Source organism: Aulonocara sp. 'chitande type north' Nkhata Bay, linkage group LG2 (genome assembly GCF_057382095.1).
Source record: "Aulonocara sp. 'chitande type north' Nkhata Bay isolate Kocher_YH1m ecotype deep benthic linkage group LG2, A_spYH_male_GT1.1, whole genome shotgun sequence".
NCBI classification, from domain to species: Eukaryota; Metazoa; Chordata; class Actinopteri; order Cichliformes; family Cichlidae; genus Aulonocara; species Aulonocara sp. 'chitande type north' Nkhata Bay.
The window spans coordinates 30,380,762-30,393,427 of NC_141345.1; the positions used below are offsets into that span (position 1 = coordinate 30,380,762).

General features: G+C 42.1%; 1 protein-coding gene across 1 annotated transcript in view; it reads right to left on the reverse strand.

Annotated features, from left to right (window-relative positions):
• pcgf3 (polycomb group ring finger 3) overlaps positions 1–10,808 on the reverse strand; it is a 79,422-nt gene extending 68,614 nt beyond the window's left edge. The window contains exon 1 of the mRNA XM_086258729.1: positions 10,698–10,808. The gene's annotated coding sequence lies outside the window, so the exon portion shown is untranslated. The remainder of the gene's footprint in view (positions 1–10,697) is intronic.
• Positions 10,809–12,666: the final 1,858 nt, after the last annotated feature.

Here is a 12,666-nt window from a genome sequence, read left to right on the forward strand (position 1 = left end):
TCTTTTCTTATTACCCACAGCTACAGTACATCCACTTCTCTCAGGCCTAGGCTGCTCACTAGGGCTGAGTATCATCACTGATTTCTATAATCCATTCAATTCCGGTTCTCAAAGTCCTGATTTGATTCAATTTAGCCTCAGACAGTCAGAAATATTATAATTCTGATCATTTATCAGTACTGATACACATGAGACTTCATCAGAATTGTGAAAATCACAGCAGATGCCTTTGTGTGAAAGTAACTGAGAATAAAACACAGGAAAACATGAAGGAGATTTTCCTGGTCTGGCTTTTTATAGCAGATAACCTTAAAAATATTCTGCAATTTTGCATAATTTTAAGAAATTTAAATTTCTTCAGTATTGAACAGCAGAAATTAGGCTTTCTTGTCCGAGGTCATTTAAGTGAAAAAAGAAAAAGCGCTGTAAACAACGGTAGACTGGTGGGTAATAAGCGAATGAATAATGCAGAAAACAGATTTGAGACGGGAAACTGTTCCTGAAGTACAGAGAGAGAGAGAGCTGTGCAGGAAGTGTGATTTTTATCGTGGTGGAAGCAAAACAGCAAAAGTCAGAGGGAATTCATGACGACATTGATCAAATGTGAAGCGCAGTTTGCTGCTTCTTTTGCTGCAGGCTCGGTGAATTTTGGTCGGAGAGAGGCAAAACCTGCAGCTCAGAATCAGCGCAAAAAGACGTAAACACAGCGCGGACCCGAAGAATCGCTAAGCTCCGACAGCGTGTCCGTGTTCAGGCCGTCGGGTGAGAAAGCCGAGAAAGACGAAGCTGATTCTGATGTGTTGGGTCCGCTCCGTGTTTAGGTCTTTGTGTGGAATCCGTTAATGAATTGATATCGCTTTATTCAAGCTACTCACCTCTCTCTTCCACCTGCACTTTCAACTGGACCACGGCCAATCAGAGAGGTCCCGCCCCTGACTATCTCTGATTGGTTTAGTCCACGATAGGGGCATAATGTGTGTCTGTTGTTGACCACACGGAGAGTTACAGAGATTTTTTTTTTGTTACCGGAACAGTTGGTTGCACCTGTGCAACCAAATATTTATTTTTAGTCGCACCACTGAAAAATTTGGTCGCATTTGCGACCAAATTGGTCGCACTCTAGAGCCCTGCCTCATTTGGCGTGTCGACGTTCACTTAGAAAAGGCTTTCTGGGCTTGTTAAAAGGACAGAGATGCTAAACAGTAATGTCACTTGTGCCACGCTTCTTTTTGGACTTCAGGGAGAAGTCAGACCTTGGCTGACCCTTGACCGCATTTTATCAAACAGCTGACAACTAAATAAAAGCTGACCTGTTAGATTGTATGTCTGCAGCTTAGTTTGAGGGGAGAAAATCAAAACAGGCAAGACAACAGTGGTGATTCGATGTGGTCACAACCTTTTTCAAACACGTCCTTGAGTAACTTTATGCATCATAACTTTATGGATCCTTCGACTGAAAGCTGGGCGGCAAGTCTAAAAAAAAAACAAAACACAAAACTAACTGAAAGTTTTGTTCATTTGTTACTTTCAAACTCATGTGGTCTATGACGAGCTAACAAGTCACATGTTCAGCACTGGATTAACCGCCTTTGTCCTTAGGGCATGGCGATAGGTTGCTACATAAAAGACTGCAATACAACTTACAGCTTGGGAAGTTACATAATTGAATTTTGGTGATTTTACAGCCTTTGCAGTTAAATCACAAACTTGGCATCACTGAGAGCTGCGGGTTAATAAAATCTGCTCTCCCACAGAACACACATAAAAACAGCACATTGTTGTGAATGTGGATTCAGCTGTTTAGCAGCATTAGACTTTTTATTTTGGCTGACAGCGTATAAGAGACAATATCTTTGACTAGAAACTGCTATTAAAAATTTAAAAAACACTTGTGCTCAATTGCCAAAACGGGGATTAAGACTAGTGGTTCGGTGAAGGTCTTAATCTTTCGGTCTGGAACTGGGCTTATGCTGCATTCCAGATTACGTCAGAAGCCTGCGTGCTAATGTGGGACGCCCGTTCAGCTCGTACTACTTCGAAAGTCAGAGCAGCCCAACCAAGTTAGCAATCTAAGATGGTGGTGGTGAACATAAAGAGTAGAAAAACTGGAAAATTTTTTAATCAGTGCTGTCACTGGTGTTTGCTTGAGACTTGCCAAATAAGCTACACGCAGAGCACTGACGAGACTCTTTTCATGAATGTGCTTGGATTTTGTATATTTCAGCTGCATTTTGCTCAAAATTATTGCTTTGTGGGTCCTGGTTTAGCTCAGTGGGTGAGCAGGCGACCATATGCCGAATGGCCAGAGAGCAGTCGGCCCCAATTCGAGTCTGACCCACGACCCTTTGCTGCATGTCTTCTCCTCTCTCTCCCCACTTTCCTGTCCATCTACACCAGCGGTGTAAAACTCAGTCCTCAAGGGCCACCATCCTGCTAGTTTTTGAGATAGCCCTGCCATGCCTGCTGCTGATTACCTGAATCGGGTGTGCTTTGCCAATAAGAAGCTACAAGGTCAGGTTAGTTGGAAAACAAGCAGGACAGCGGCCCTCAAGGCCTGGAGTTCGACACCTGTGATCTACACCAGCGGTCTCCAACCTTTTTTGCGCCACGGACCGGTTTATGCCCGACAATATTTTCACAGACCGGCCTTTAAGGTGTTGCGGATAAATACAACAAAATAAAACTAGTACCGGTACCGAAAAAAAGAAGATTTATTCATAACACACGTGAAAAGACCCAGGGACACCGAGTTAACGATAAAAACGATAACAAAATAACACTGAAAACCGATAAAAACCATACATTTCACACCTGAGCCTCAACTCTCGCTGCCCGGTACCAAACAACTCACGGACCGGTACCAGTCTGAGGCCCGGGGGTTGGGGTCCGCTGATCTACACCATCTCAATCCAATAAAGGCTAAAAGGCCAAAAAATAAATAAATTATAGCTTCACCTTTGAGGATGGGGAAACTTTTGAGTGCATGTAGTCAGTGTTTCCAATGTGTCTGTTAAAGAAGCTGTGGTTTTTGCAGTTAACTGTCATCCTTGTACCTTTATTTTAGCATCGCTTGATAACATCTGTAACGTTAGTGTTAGAAAGTCTCATCAAGCTTGCCGACCACACAAAACGTTACCAAGTCCCACCACTGGCCGCCAGGGCATACTTTGAGAACCTGTATTTTATCTATACAGATATCGCTGCTCTGAAATTTTGGTGTATATTAAGAAATATCTGTGTTCAAGGTTACTTGGCAAAACCACTGATTGCATTTTTCCCGATCATAACTTTATGGCATACAGCTACGAGGAGTTTAAATAATGAGCCTCTGGACTCCAGAGGATAATGACCATAATGATTTACAGCTGCACCTTTAGATAAAAGTTGGGTTTGTGAACCAGAAAGCTGCATCGCCATTAGGGCTGCCACAAACGATTATTTTGATAGTCGACTAGTCACCGATTATTTTTGCGATTAGTCGACTAATCAGATCATCATCCATTGGACGTACAGCTTATTGCACCAGCAGCATCTGGTCTTATATAACTATCATTAGCTTACAGCTTGAAGTGTTTGTGCTAACTAAAAATAAAGACAAGATGGTAGTTTATTAATTTTTAATGAAATTTGCAGATTGTTTCGGTGAAGTTTAATAAACTCCTTGCTTTCTAAAATATAACAGGACACCGGAGTATATTCTCCAGCGTCTCACACTTCTGATAATCAGCTGTCTGCTTGACAGTTTTAGCTGTGCAAAACTATAACTTTAATCTCAGCCAAACCGATTTACTCAGGAACAAATAAAATACTAAAGAAAGCCAAACAATAACATTTTTAAGTTATCTAAGTGACTTATATATATATGTTTAACCTGACTAGCGAAAGACGGCGGTGGGTTTGAAAACGATTTGCCGTGAGTCCGGTGTTCTCACGGCTCTAGTTAGCCTTGCCCCCGGCTAGCTAACGAGCTAGTGGGTAACAGACGTCTCCGAAAACGTCGGAGCGCTTTTGAAAATATGTGGTGTCTTGATAAACTGAGCAGATATTTGAGGTTTACACAGCTACATTCTCGCCTGAAAATATGTTAAACGTTTATTTTGTGACCCAGAAAGAATAATAAGAGTAATATTAAAACTAACTAGCTGCCGCCATTGTTGACAACTGAGCTGGGCCGCGCTATGAATTCTGGGACACAGCTTCTTCTTCTTCGGGGTTTAACGGCAGCTGGCATCCTTGTACATGCAGTGCTGCCATCTTCTGTTTCAGTCCATTATTACACTCTTAAATCCTACTACTCATTCCTGCGTCCTTTGTGATCTTACAAAGCTTCAAACGATGCGTCGACTATTAAATTAGTCGTCGACGATTTTAATAGTCGACATAATCGTGACTAGTCGACTAATCGTGGCAGCCCTAATCGCCATCTTTATATTTTAACAATAAAGTCCTGTTCGGTGTGTAGCAAGCATCTCAAATATTGATCTTGGTTGGATATAATGTTTAGCATTTTTTTGGCTGCCTAACCTTGCAAACCACTTGCTAGTTACTCCTAACTTTGAGCCACAAGCCCGTATCCAAAAGGAACTCGATCTCAATACAAAGTCTGCACTCTCAGAGTGCTAAAATATCATTTACAAGTGAAAACAAGTGCAGCAGATTTACCAAATATTCTGCAAATCAGTCAGCTGCAGCTGGAGAGCTGCAGTATGGCTGCCAGAGGGAAGGTGACATCAACTGAAAGCACAGAAAGAGAAACCTTTCCAGAGCAGCTCTGTGCATCCGAGCTGTTAACGTACACCGTCTTCCTGTCTTCATTAAACTGGCTGAACTAACAAGTGAGTCTGGAAGCCGCGCTGTGCTTGTTTATTACCCTGTCACTATGCTACATGCATCCTGAAATACTACAAACGACTTAACCAATTATTCTAACACAAACAAACTTGCGGTCGTGTCATCTACATTTAAGCAGATAACTAAAGACAAAAAGGAGAATGAGGACGTGAAACACAGGCGCCCCGTCTTTTGTTTGCCGTTTCATCCACCTGAATGCAGCACTTAGCATGTCAGGGAATGTTTTTAATGTCAACACAAAGGCAAAGCAAACCATTTAAATTCACACCACCTGTTGACAACCAGCTATTTGAGATGTTGACATAGAACAGATAGGATCTGCGAAAGCCTGAGCACAGCCATGAATCTTATCAGCAGAGCCAGCGCAGACCGAGCTGCTTCAAAAACATTCACTGCAAGTCTGTACCGATTTTAAGTGTCTCCTTCTGTCCTCTGGCCTTATGGCTGCTTCAGATAACCCACTGTGTTTATGCAATAAATGAAAAAGTCTGCCAGAAAGTCTGAGATTTTTTATGTGCCCTTATGTAAATAACAACACAGGAAAACAAACTACTTTCTAAATTGTGTTGCAAAATAGATAATTCCACCTGGTTCCACCCTGGGTTTGTTGGAAATGTTAAATTTTCTTCAAAGAATCTGGCTGCTGTTTGCATTAGCTAACGTTATCTATGGAGAATAACATGGGAATGTCAGACGCTGCGTCCCATTCTGTTGCTACAATAAAACTGCTTTCAGACTTGAAATCTGGACAAGGTCAGGAGAACATAGCCAGGTTATTGGTCACAGCTGACTTTCTCACTACTATAAAGCTCATTAGGTTTACTTGAGGCTTCTGCTGGGTAGAGTATCCAGGAGACAAGACATGTGGATTCAAAACTACTATTCTCATTCCTCATCATGTCCAATTTTCAGCAGGAACTGTGCATCGTACCCTGATGTGCACCTCCCAAGAAGCCCACAGCAATTATGATTGGCCTGTTCAGCACCATCAATTCCTCGTGTTGATTTCGCGTTACATTTTTGTCTCAGCTTTTTAGTTTATTAGCGAAAGAATAACAATGATCGCCTCAGTATAAGGAGTAAAAAAAAAAAAAAATCATAGCATTAATATAAGTACTGACAAATATCAGCAGATTCCTGGCAGGAGATTGTTGATGTGTGTGATGTGTGTGCCTCCTCTTCATGTGTGAAAGCAGCTTGTAATCACTCTAAGATCTGATCACACTAGAAAAAGATGCTGTTAGTGATTAAGTGACAACAACAGCTCCTGTTGTGTGAAACGACCTATGCAAGACTTTTTAAAAAGCAATAAAAGAAGAGAAAAATAAAACCCTTAGTTGAAGAATATAAAGCAGTTGAAGCACAAACACACCCTCAACTTTCATCTTGAGTTTCGATCTCATTTGGTTTCATTTTTTGTGTCTAGACACTGGTTTTGACTTGTGGTCAAAGAAATCCTGGTTTAAAGCTAAATGTACTGTTTTTCAATATTAAACAGAAACTAGAAAACTAAATTTTCTGGAGCCATTTGCACACATGCGCTGCAGCCCTGAGTCTTTCCAGGAATTAATGACTGGAGTGGTTGTGAAAGCGCAGATGTTCGGTGCAGTCGGGTTGGACATTAGCTGGTATCTCACCTGCCAGCATCCTTCTACATAGTCCATATTGGGATGAGTCAGTGTACAAAAAGCACAGCTAATAGACCGGCACATTCACCACTAGCAAGTGGGTGAAAAGTAAGCAGTCGCCTGCATGCTCCATCCAGGCTCCTCCCCTCACCTAAACCACATGGAGCATGGCTGAAGTGGATTATTTCCTGCTGCGTACTACATGTGATACTGGGAAAAGCATCCCAACCTGATTCCTGGAAAAAAGCCCAAAGCTGATGAGTGAAAACTGCTCAGGTTAGACCTGTCCCAAATTCCACTCTACTACAAGGAGGCAGCACTACTTTAAAAAAATAATTATAGGCCATAATAACAACCTCAAGTTTACATTTGGCTGCCCTTGCTAGTAGGCACCAAAAATACCAGTCAGTTAAATAATTGATTCTTGTTTCATTAATGTACAACACCAGTTAGACAGCTGCACCGGAAAATGACAGTGCCACATTAATGAGCTGCCAGAAACATCCTGAGCCAACAGGTCAACCAGCTCGTTCTGCACCTTTCCCTAAAGAGCAAAATCGCCAGTTGGTACTACAATCAAGAAGACTTCAGTGTGGCTCCAATGTGCATTTAACCACAGCAGAATGTGACAAATTCATAAGGATTTCATGGACTATATCAGCGTTCTCTCAACTTAAAAATTAGGAAGTTATTTTGCAGGTTTAAATGGTGACATGACCGCGCTTTCAGGCCACATCAGACTGACAACTGCTGCATTATAAAAAGACAGCTCCCCTCCCAGCGATCATTAATTTCAATGACACCTCTTCCTTGACACAGAGGCATCCATGAAGCACACAGCTGCAGCTAAAAAGGAGGTGCTGTCCTGTAAAGAATGTAAGCCTCCCTCAACTTCTGCTACTTCAAAAATCACCAACTAATCACACAATCCTGCTTTGCACCCATCTGATACCTCTAATTTAATTTTTCCTGAAATTCCAACAGTATCACATCATCTTATCAGTATCTGTAGAACCTTGCACACACACACACACACACACACTATTAGGACTGCTGCCGGTATATGACCTGTAAAGATGGGCAAGGACTGAACCAAAGGGGTGATACTGTGTCCATTTCCCATTACTGAATGTTCAAAGAAACCGTGTGAAGGAGGAAAAAGCGAAAGTAGCGCTGAAGCGGGTGAGATCAGCCTCGCTGAGCTGCAGCATGATTTGCAGGCGAGGGATTCTCCACGGTCGTTCAGCAGCTCATTTAGAGAGCTGCCCGAGATCATTTCCTGTCCAAGGAAAGAGACAAATGCTATATCTACCGGAGCTTCACTTACTATTGAGTTTTCTCATTATCAAGAAGCGCTATGCTTTAAGAGGTCGTATACTGCTCGCCTGTCCTGCAGGGCGGACAGTTTTATCAGACTGCCCAGTGGGACCATTAACATTGTTAAAACAGTGCAGAGATGCATGTTTCGGGGTAAAGAGGTCAAGCTTCGTGTTCTTTTGGCCATTTGTATCCATTAACCACTGATGAAAATGCAGAAATTTCACTGTAACGTTAGAAAACCTCGTTAGGTGTCATTGAATCCAGGTCAGAGGTCGGCGCTAAAGAAAAGCTGCAGGTAATTTAGGGTTCCCCTGCAAAGTCAGCAGAAACCCGATATGAAAGTAGACACTAAGAGGATATGTGGAGTGCTATGAAGCAACTATACCATGTGGTAAATGCAAGCACAGTTTGAGAGGCTCAGTGAAGTTAATTTAAAGTGAATCAAAGTGTTTTACAACCTAAATTAAAAGCTGGAGCTGTGACAGACAATAACAGCAACTCACTTTAAACTGAAGTGCAGAAGAAAACAAAAAGAGTGAGTGAAAGCCCCATCAAGGAGAACCTGGCCTTGCCAAATGCTGCATCTCTTCCCTCTGTGATGATGTAAAGCATCAGAAAGCAGCTCAGCTGTTTAAACACAAGCACACTGGCTGCAGGTTAGAAGAGACATCTCAGGCGAATCAAAGCTATCAAGACTCCGAAAAGCAGCGAAATTATTCACCCATCCAACATCAGGCAACGTTTTGAATCAAATGGCGTCAGTGAGGTTATGGAGGTCAACTTTCTGTTGCTGTAAGGTGCAGCTTGAATTCATCACTGGCATGATGAGCACCCTGGTTTCCGTGCAACAAAAGTCTGCTCAGTCTGACGGCCTGTGGTTTACAGTCAGCATGAGCATTGATTTGGTAACCTGCAGATCAAAAGATGTCTAGACGTCGATGCAAGAGGGAGGCTGAATTTGTTTTTTTGGCTTTTGTTTGTTTAGCGATTTTAAAAATGTGCCGCTGTGTGTAACAGTGGTTTCTGTGATGACCTTATTCCACTGTGAGACAGCAACGTCACACTTAAACGTTAAACTACAAAACTCTCCGTCTGACTGCTGTACAGGATTGTTTACACCATTTACAGAAATGAACAAATATTCAGTCTTTCATAACTTCTGTTTTAAAAAGAAGTTAAATGACCTTCTCAGAATTTAATATAAACAATTTCTCCCATTCTAGACTTTATACACTACATTACACTTAGCCATAGGATGCATATTGGACCAAGACAGCCTTCATCTGTTCTTAAAGAGGCAAAATCCTGCTTTTCAATTCAGATTTAAAGTAAGAAAGGACAAAGTTTCCCCTCCAGCAGATGAAGACGGCAACAGGCTTGTGCACATAAAGCTCTTAGTGCGAACAGCAAGTGAGGAGTGGGTTTTTTGACAGTAGGGTGGCTCCAATGCAGACAAAACGAAGGCATGATTTCACAGACTTTTGAACCTTTTTTTTTACCCTTATCTAAACTGTGAATACTGGAATGTGCACGTGCATTTCTGCTCAAACATCCGAACCATGAGCAGATTTCTCAAAATGAATTTGCCTGTCAGTGCGCCCCAGGGTGGCTGTGGCTACAATGTAGCTTGCCATCACCAGTGTGTGAATGTGTGTGTGAATGGGTGGATGACTGGATGTGTAAAGCGCTTTGGGGTCCTTAGGGATTAGTAAGGCGCTATACAAATACAGGCCATTTACCATTCTTTTTAAATACTAACCAAACTTTTAACTGTAACTAAATATGGCATATGTATGTAAGAAAACGTGATCAGGCTTTTTGATTTTTCAACCAAATTCTGACAACAGGCATGTGCACATAAATCTCACTGCTAGCATCCAATTTAAGAGCACATTTTCTGACAATAAGATGGTTGGTTACACTTAAAAACGGCTTGATTTGACAGGTTTTGACACAAAAACTTTGTCTGTGACCGTGCATATTAATTCCTAAGAAAACTGGACCCACTTCTCACCTAGACACAACCTGCAATCACCCACAGCATGCTTCCCAGGCTGCAGATTCTCCTCGTGGTGTAAAGTTAAGGGAAACCCTCGCATCTAAACCTGGATTCAGTCCAACTGACTCCACCATACTAAAAGGCTTGTGTAAAGCTGATCCTTATCCGCATCTCCCCCTACACACACATACACATATGTACGTACAAATAAAAGCGCTGCACAGACTTGTTGGCTGCACGCCTTCCCCCTCACAATGTCACCCAGGGTTTGCTGCAGCAGGAGCAGGAGGAGCAGGGTTGTGAGGGGCGACATCCACCCAGAGGGAAAAGAAAAGGCATCAACTTTGTGTCTCCATTTAATCCGAACCTCACACACAGATCCTCCTCTGAACTTTGGACAGCAACAACAGCAGGAGGAGAAGGAGAGGGAGGAGGTGTTGGAGGTGGTGAGCCTAATGGTGGACCATGAGCTGTTTCCTTCAAGAACATTCCAGTTCACTGGGAAGCAAAAACTGGTGTTTGGTTTAGAAGAACAACAGCATTTAAACATGACGAGACAGGCAGACAGGCTGCTGCCAGAGCCTCCTCTCCGGGACGGCTAACCGTGTGCATCCCGGATAGCATTAAAGCCACCTTTACGGCAGACTTTACCTCCTCAAAAATAACCCCCATCCCCGGTCTACAACTGCAGGGCCCGGTCATACACCACCACCACCACTACCACACACACACGCACACACAGGCACATAACACAACACGTATAGCGTGCCCCGTAGCACCAAGCGGAAAGAGACAAGCAAAAAATGTAGAGGAGGGGGTGCAAACCGGGACCGTAAACCGGCCACACACCCGCCGAGCACGGACATATGAGGAGGAGAAGTGCAGGTAGACGAACTAACCTGTTTGGGAGCAGCACGGTCCGTTGGATGTTAGGTTGAATCCGAGTTAAATCCACTATCAGTAAAACAAAGAGGCGAAAATGACCGAGCGGTCGCGGAACAGGCCGAAACTGTTCTCTCGAAGCGGCAGAACGCATGCGCAGAGCGGCCAAGCGACCGAGCCGGAGGCGGTAGAGTCGGGGGAGGGGGAGGGGGGGAAGAGGGGCGCGAGTTGAACGAGGGCGGCAAATTTCGGAAAATCGATCCGCTGATTCTGTTATTGATTATCGAGTTGGCACCATTTTCTTTATTATGGGTTTATAAGCTGTAAATACTTTATTTATTTGAATTCTTTCATATTAATCAATAAAAATTTATAGCAACACCAGGTTGCACTTCATAGGTGTCAAACATAAGGACCAGGGGCCAGAATCGGTCCGTGAAAGACTACAAGCGGGTCAGTGGAAGGCTTTTGAAAATGTAAAGGAGTGCATGGATTTTGGACTTCTAAGTGTATTTTCATAAGTTTTATGGCATTTATTATTATGTTTTACACTACCTGCTTTAGAAATTTCGGTTTAAAAAACAGGAACATTTCCTTTGAATTACCTAACTTCATGGTTTATAAATACAAGATAGTCTGGTCAATGAGCTACCAGAACGTTTTCTGTAACTGACACATTTATCATGTAGAAAAACTGAGACCTGCTGTTGAAACACTTCTTTTTTTCTTATCATAAGAAATCACGGGGATTAAATGTATAGTTTAATGTCTTTACATTGACAGAACGCAGAGTTTCAGTCCATTTCGCTTAAAAAATAATAAAAGTGATAAAAGATAAAAGTGGAATTAGTTTTGAATTTTGTATATGTTCACTTTGTTTTATTTATTCTTTTTAATGTTATTTTTATTTAAGAAGTCAGCAGTGCAGTAAAAACAAGTGCAAAGTCCAAGCTTTTGTTATCTGACGTGCTGAAATCCAGTGTGTGAATGTGTGTGTGAATGGGTGAATGACTGACTGTAGTGTGAAGCGCTTTGGGGTCCTTAGGGACTAGAAAAGCACTATACAAATGCAGGCCATTTACCATTTACCATTTAATATACTTTAAATTATTTATGTTGTAGCACATACATCGCTTTCATTTAATTATTTTGTAATGACTATCAAGTGACAAAAGTCTTTAGGTCACAGTTTTGGGTATTTTCTAAAACTTTCCACTCATTCAGGAAAATTATGCGTGTATTAAAAATGTTATGTATTTAAACAATTATAACCTGTTACTGTAATGTAAATAATAAATTATAATAAAATAACATCATCCTCATATAGCATTTTCTGTTGTCAGCACAAACAAGGTCAGTGAGAAAGATAAATAGCTCCATGTAGCATTATTATCATCATTATCACTTTGACCATCAGGTGAATTCTTGACCTTTAAGGAGAGGTCAGAAGTCATGTGATATTTTAAATCTTTTTATATGTATTTCTATGTATTGTTGATGCACATTGTGCTTCTAAGACTCATAGTTTATAAGTTATAAGAGGTTTTTGACCAATAAATCATTAAGTGGAATTTGAAGATTTTGTTTGCCTCCAGCTCTTTTGGAAGGACACCAGGACATTAACTAAACCAGCTGAAAGACATATTCTCTCCAGCGTATCCTGGTTCTGCTTGGGGGCCTCCTCCTGCTAGGATATGCCCAAATCAGCTCACCATGTAGGCATCATCAGCAAACTGAAAAATGGTTCCTTTTGGGGCGTAGATTGTCACCTTATTGCATCAGAGGGGTTTGTGATACTTGACAGCTCCCATGAGCTGTGTTGTCAAAAGCAATTTGTCTCTGGTAGGCTCTCCTAAGGGAAACTCCACCAGGACTTCACATGGCCTTAAGTGAAGCACAGGAGCCCATCTTTATGGGGGCCCTCTTCCCACAGAAGGCTAGGTGCTATGTGGATCAGGCAGTGGCCCTTATCCTGTGTTGTCCAGG